The sequence below is a fragment of the Crocodylus porosus genome, unplaced genomic scaffold (assembly GCF_001723895.1).
Source record: "Crocodylus porosus isolate Cpor-Errol unplaced genomic scaffold, CroPor_comp1, whole genome shotgun sequence".
NCBI classification, from domain to species: domain Eukaryota; kingdom Metazoa; phylum Chordata; order Crocodylia; family Crocodylidae; genus Crocodylus; species Crocodylus porosus.
In genome coordinates, this window is record NW_017728907.1 from 35,633,907 (window position 1) to 35,640,695 (window position 6,789).

The 6,789-nt window shown below is 43.3% G+C and overlaps 1 long non-coding RNA gene across 1 annotated transcript in view; it reads right to left on the reverse strand.

Moving 5' to 3' along the window:
- The window catches only part of LOC109307306, a 73,897-nt gene that overhangs the window by 50,738 nt on the left and 16,370 nt on the right, over window positions 1-6,789 (reverse strand). The window contains exon 2 of the long non-coding RNA XR_002100227.1: window positions 5,632-5,775. This is a non-coding gene — a long non-coding RNA (uncharacterized LOC109307306). The remainder of the gene's footprint in view (window positions 1-5,631; window positions 5,776-6,789) is intronic.

A 6,789-nucleotide genomic window follows, 5' to 3' on the forward strand; every position in this document is an offset into this window, starting at 1 on the left:
AGGCAGGGCAAGAGGCACGTGCGCGCTCATCTGGACATACCCTGAGAGTCCCCTGCTCTTATCCTGCCTTTTGCCCTCTATTTCAGCCATCATAAATCAGGCCCTGAGAAGGCTTCATGTTGACAAGTATGGGGAGTCCATCAAAATTTGCCCCAGAATTTTCACTTCTGGCCTCAAAGAGGACACATTCTGATGGCCCCCATACCCTATAATACATTTCTTGATACCAGGAGCAAAATTTGAAAGAATGACCACATTTTGACATCCTTTGTTATACCTATTTTTTTAAAACTATATCACGCTGAGGATTAGGGGTGAACAGGCACATTTTGAAGGGCTCCCCACACAATTACACTGGTAGAATTACTGTATTTTTTCGTACATACAACGGGCAACTTGTCCCCAAAAATCAGATGCTAGAAATAAGGATGAACATTTTAAATGAAAAATTACAGTAACAGTAGTTATTGCACATTCTCTTCTGCTGGGGAAAAGAGAAAGTACCACTGAATGTGCTGCATAGGGGGCTCCCTAGCTGCTGACTATGAACACTTTTATTTTACTCTGGCAGAAGCTCATGTTTCAGAAGCTGACAGGCACAGCTGGCTGCCCACGCAGCTAAGCTCAAAAAGAGAATAGAGGTTAGGTATTTTTGGCTCAGCCAGGAGCACTGGTGGTATCCTGCACTACATGGGAACGGAGTAGCCACAGAGTTTTGCTCCCCCACAACTGCAGCTGCCTGCATTTGCCCTGTGAAAATAATATATATACCAGTATCTTCAAGGACTTTTTTCTTCTTCATTCTGCTGTTCAAATATAAGGGGTGTGTTGTATGCAAGTAAAGATGGAGAACTGACACATTTTGATTCACAGCACATGCTGACATGACACCATCAGTTTGCTGATGACAGTTATGTTCCTGTCTCATCTCATGCTGTAGTCAGTATAGTTTCCCAGCGGTTGACCCAAATCTAGACATAAAGAACTAGCTGCCTGGATAAAGCTCAGCTCAGATAAGACTAATTAGGCAGATATGATGGGCAAATCGAGAGAAAATGGTGAAGGTTATATCTACCTTCTTAAGCATGGGATCTGTCAACTTTGTCATGAAAATACTTATGAATTTTCAATTATCCAAAGAGGCATCAGAAAGAAAAACACAAAACAAAACAAAAAACAAGTAGCCACTAGAGGTGCACCAATACATCGGTCCCATATTGGAGAAGTTCCCAACCAGCAGGCCACAGCCTGCACCAGGCCGTAAACGGTTGGCTGCTGGGTTGCAGCACAAGCCCCCTGCTCAGACCCCCATCTGTCTGCCCGGGTGAGCAGCTTCTGGGGCATGTGGGGTTAAAGCTGAGGAGCAGGGCAGCCTCCAGGAGGGAAGCAGCCGGCTCCATGCACCCCATCCTGCTCGTGTCAGTCCACAGGAAAAAAAAGGTTGGGAACCACTGCCGTATCAGATCAGCGCTGATATAAGGAATATTGACACTATCAACAATTAGCTTTTTTGCTGATGTCATCAATAAATGCCCCGTCCACGCGTGCAGCCGTAGCGCAGCATGTAGGCAGTCAGAAGCCGAGCCCAGCAGCATGCAGAACAGGCAGGTCTGGCTGGTAAATCTGTTGTGAGGGAAGGGGCATGTGTGTGTATGGGGGGGAGGGGCAGATTGAGGCCCCCACATTGAGGGAGGGAATGGGACGGGGCAGCACAGCCAGAGCAGAGCGTGGGACAGAGCTGCAAATGGCTTGTCCAGGGGATGCAGCTCCCACTGCGGCATACACCCTGGAAGGGCATGGTGGAGGGAGGGTGCCCCCAGATCTGCAGACAGGGTGAAAGCGGGCTGCTGCAGTGGTGCCAGCCTCTTCCTAGAGGTGGGGTTGGGCCTGAGCCACACTTGGAGCAGGTGGCAGCAGCACTGGGAGGGGGGCTACAGCTAATTTTGGGGTGGCTGCAGCCCTGCCCCATAGCCCTTCTCTCTGCACCACCACCACCCACCCAGAGCACAGCCCAACCTGGAACCACCCCAGACCCAGCCCACAGCAGCAGTCCACCTTTACCCGCTCTGAGCACAGATCCAGGGGTACATGTCCCCCATGCCATCCCGGGGTAAGTGCAGTGGCAGGAGCCACCCACCTCTCCCCGTGCTGCCCAGACAAGCTGCTCACAGCTCAGTCCTCCGTCCCACCCTGGCTGTGCAGCGCCTGCCTCTGCACTGCCCCAGCCCCACTTTCTCCCTCACCGTGGGGGGGCCTCAATCTGCCCCCCACACTCACCCCCCTTCCCTCCCATTGGCCCCTCCCTCCACAACAGACTTACCAGCCGGAGGCTGCTCTCTAAGCTGCCCGGCTGCATATCAGCAATCAGATGCGTATTGGCCAATACGGCTCATTAAAAACTGCCCGTTGGTATCGGCCCAAAAAAATCTCTATCAGTGCACCCCTAGTAGCCACAGTTCAACTCTGTTTAACAACAGGAACACAGATAAATTCCATTTAACAAATGTTATATTTTATCATGACAGAAAGTAGTTACGTATTATTTTAAAAATGACACTTTTACATTGACACAGCTACAACTCAGTGTAAAGTTTTCACTAGGATTTTACACCAGAGGTACTAGCTATCTTGCATAATTTTGTGGGTCTTTTACATCAGGTAAAGGCAAAGCCAGTTTCAAAGCAACTTGAATTTACATCACAGTCCTGTTTCAACATGAAAAGTCCACCAGTGCCTGAGGAGTCTAAAAAAATGCCATTTGCAATCTATTCAGGATATACTACATGTTTTTCCAGGGATTAAGAGAAACTTTACTTTTAAGTCCATGCATCTTTAACACTGCTACCTCTCCCTCTCATTGACAGCTGGCATCAACACCACCAAGGACAGTAGTTTTTAGTTTAGTTTTGTTTTTTTTCCAAGCAAAACACCCCAACACAAATGACAGTCACTTTTTTTTTTCCACTCTTCCATGCAGCCATAAATTCACATGGCTCAAGCACATGAAATAAAATAGCCCATCAATACTAAAACTGGTATTACATAAACAGATTACATGAGGCTGACTCAGAATACCAGTTACTTCAAGTTGGTTATCGATAAGCTTTTATGCCTGACTGGTGGAAATAGCAGATGAACCAGCAGATCTATCTATTAGGTTTTATTTTTCTCCTTGGCAGGAACAATAACATTTTGACAATAAAATGCCACGAAAAAACCAAACAAACAAGGAACTACTTGCATACTGGCTTCATTGAAGTCACAATAGAAAAAAATGGGGAAAATAAGAAATAAAAACAAATGACTCATATAGATTTGTCTGGGTAGCTCCTTTTTTTTTTTTTTGTAAGCCATATTAAAAGAGACCATCACTAAAAGGTGGTATCAATTAAAATATGCCTAAGTTTGAATATATTACTATTTCCACTGGAGTTTCACAATTCTACAGCCACAGAAGCTCTTTTTAAACAAATATGCACTTCTAGCCTGTATGCTTACAGGAAAAACCTCCCGCCGTCTCATCTATATATCCATGTTTTACCATTTTATATCACTGCTATATTAATATAGTTATATCAATAATATCCATTCCCTCCCTTCCTGTCCCACTCAGATCATTTGTATCAGCATAAGGCTAGGTCTGTACTTAAAAAGCATTGCTGGCAGAACTATACCAGTGGAGGTATGATTTTTGCCTAGCAACCAAATGACACAGGCATACCAGCAAATGTTTACTTTCGGTGCTGTTTTGTAGTTCTTTTGCCAGTATAGCTTATTATATTCAGTTCACTTGTTTAAGCGAATACCAGCAAAAGAATGCTATTTTAAATATTAACGGTATCTCCAGAATAAGGGTTTGAATCAGTAGTTTATTTCACTATGTGAAAAGGAATAAATCAGCACTAGTATAACTAGAACCACACTTCGTTGTGCCAGTGTAACCATGCTGATAAGAAATCACACTCTCACTTGAAACAGATAAACCAGTACAAAAAAAAAAAAAATCTGTATAAGACCAGCACAACTATGAAACAGTATAAACCAATTGAGTATTTGGATTCTTGCATCACATTTGTCACTGCACACAGTCTTCCCAAATCCACTCATCTCAACAGGCTATTAAAATGTGGGTTTTGGATGTAAGAACTAAGTATCAACACTGTTAAAAAAAAATATGACCAGTGCAATAATTAACAAAACATGTTAATAAATATAATCCCAAATTTACTCAGGTGTAAGAAGAGCTAAGTATTGCTCATCTAGCATCAAAAGCTTCATGCTTTTCCAGTGACAGGTTCCATAATGCAGAATCCCTTAATCTATACAATAACTTGTATATCTTAAAAATGGAAAATGTAAGGACAGAGTAAAATCAACTGATTTTTATATGAAAAAAAATCATTACATAAGCTGCATTACTAAACATCTTTCAACATTAATCTCAAATTTTTTACCCAAATCTGCTACAGAATTTTCAATTTGTAGAAACTAGGGTCCATTGCTGCAGAATTTAGGTCAGCTTGTCTGCTGAGTACATAAGGCCTTAACTATAGACATACATTTTCTAGTAATGCTTCAGTAATCCCCTTCATCCTACTATGCACCTATTTTACAAAGAGCTACTAGCTTCCTTCAGATTCCATAACAAAGGCCCTCCACAGGAGAAACCCTTCTAAGAGAATTAGCAATTATTTCTTCCCTTTAAAGGCAGAAAACTAATCATTGAATCAAATGAATGCTGGTTCATAATTCACCAATTAAATTAATCAAGCTTTCTCCATTTCTTTCCAGTAAGTCTCCTCAATGCAGACTAGAAAGAAGTTTGCCTTTCTGTCCCTATACACGCAAGTATAATAATTATATTTAAGAGTAAATTAAACTGAAAACATAAGGGTTAGTCTTTGACAAATAGAACATAGATGTTCACAACAAACAAATCAATAAATGAAAAAATAGACACCGAAATGTTTAAAACATACTCGGAAAACCATAGAAAAAGTACACAAGACCAAAAATATTATTAGGTATAGGACCCCTTCTAAAAAAACATATATCTATATATATTGATATCGACAGATTCACACACATGCACACAGAGCAAATACCATTTTTATACAAATCTACAGATGATCCTCCCCCACCCCAATTAATAGATTCTACACATGGAAAAAAGTATACATTTGTTATAATTCGCCACATATAGGGTGCATCCAGACAAATGTGCACACGTGTTTTGTGGCACCTCAAAAGCTTTTGGCCACTCATGCCCACCCCCACCCCGAGGATCTGGAGGCAGCAGTCGCCCATGCTCTCACCCGAGCTCAGGGCTGAAGCTGAAGCGTAGCAGCTGCCTGCCCCCATCTCCCCCTTGTACTTGAATACAAGGGTTTTTTTCCCCCACCATATGGAATGGGGGGAAAAAACCTCATTGTGGATTTAATAAGATACTTCTTCAAAAACTAGAGATCTACACACCAGAATACTTCATAGCTTTATATTTAAGGCTATGGACAGCAACAATTCCATAGAAAAAACTATATGCATAAAAGTGGTTGCAGGATTCAAACAGGCACTGAAGGTTTTCAGCATCTGAAAACCAGACAATTTTTCTTTCCCCAAGGCACTCTGTACCTGATCAGGCTGTACACTTTCCTCCTCTGGCTTCAGTTGGACCTGGTGTGGGCTTCAACAGGCTTTGGGAGCAGGGAGATGCAAATCCAGCTGCTGAAAATCAGTCTCTCATGTTGGCCAGCCTTGCAGACAACTGGGCTCTTCCTGTGTGAAAGTAAAGAAAATAAACTTCTGAAAACCTGGGTGTCAACATATCACAGCTGTCTGGAAAGCCATTCTGCAGCAAATTAAACACACTGTCAACACCCTGCACAACCTCTTCTGCTGCTGTCCTTCTACTTACTATATTTTCTTGTGTATAATATGCCTCCAAATAATTTTGGGAGGCCCCAAGAAGTGGAGAAACAAACAAACAAAAAAAATCTTACCCTGCAGTTTGGGTAAGTACCAGAGGTCTGGGGTCTCTGGGGTGGGTCCTAACCCAGCACACTGTGGCAGGGCCCCAATTTGGCACACCAGTGCTGGGCTATACTGCCTGGTGGGGCCTGATCCAGTATGCAGGCTCCAGGTCTGTGTACCTGGTTCAGTTCTGCACACTGCCTCCAGGGCTACTCATGGTCCCAGACTTGGACTGTTCACTGGCTCTGGAACCGACCCATGCCACATGCTGGGTCAGATGCAGAGTCCAGCTATAGATCAACCCTGTGCACAGTCCCAATCCAGTAAGTGACTGGGAGGGGGACTCCTCGTGGGTCCAGAAATTTGGTGAGGGGGCACAAGCAGGGAGTGGGGGCAGCATTAACTGCCTTGGTTCCCAGAGCCATGGCAATTAACACTACTGCTGCTCCACCCCTCCCTCCCAAACTTCCAAACTAGCGAGAAGTCTTTTTCTTCAACCTATAACATGCATACCAATTTTCCCCAGCTGGTTTCAGGGGAAAGGTACAGATATATGCAAGAAAATATGGTATTTTAAGGATTCCAATAATCTAGGCTCTACCCTTATTCAAACAGGAGAAATCCAACAATAATTACAATAAACCTGGTACATAATCCATAATGCATACCACCAAGCTCCTTACAAATCCATGCTCAATACTCATTTCTAGCGTACCTCCTCTTGTGCACTCCATCTTTCTGCTTTAACCACAACTGATAGACTGCAGGTGAATTATACTAACAACAAAACAACAAACCGCACCTTCATGCAAGTTCCAG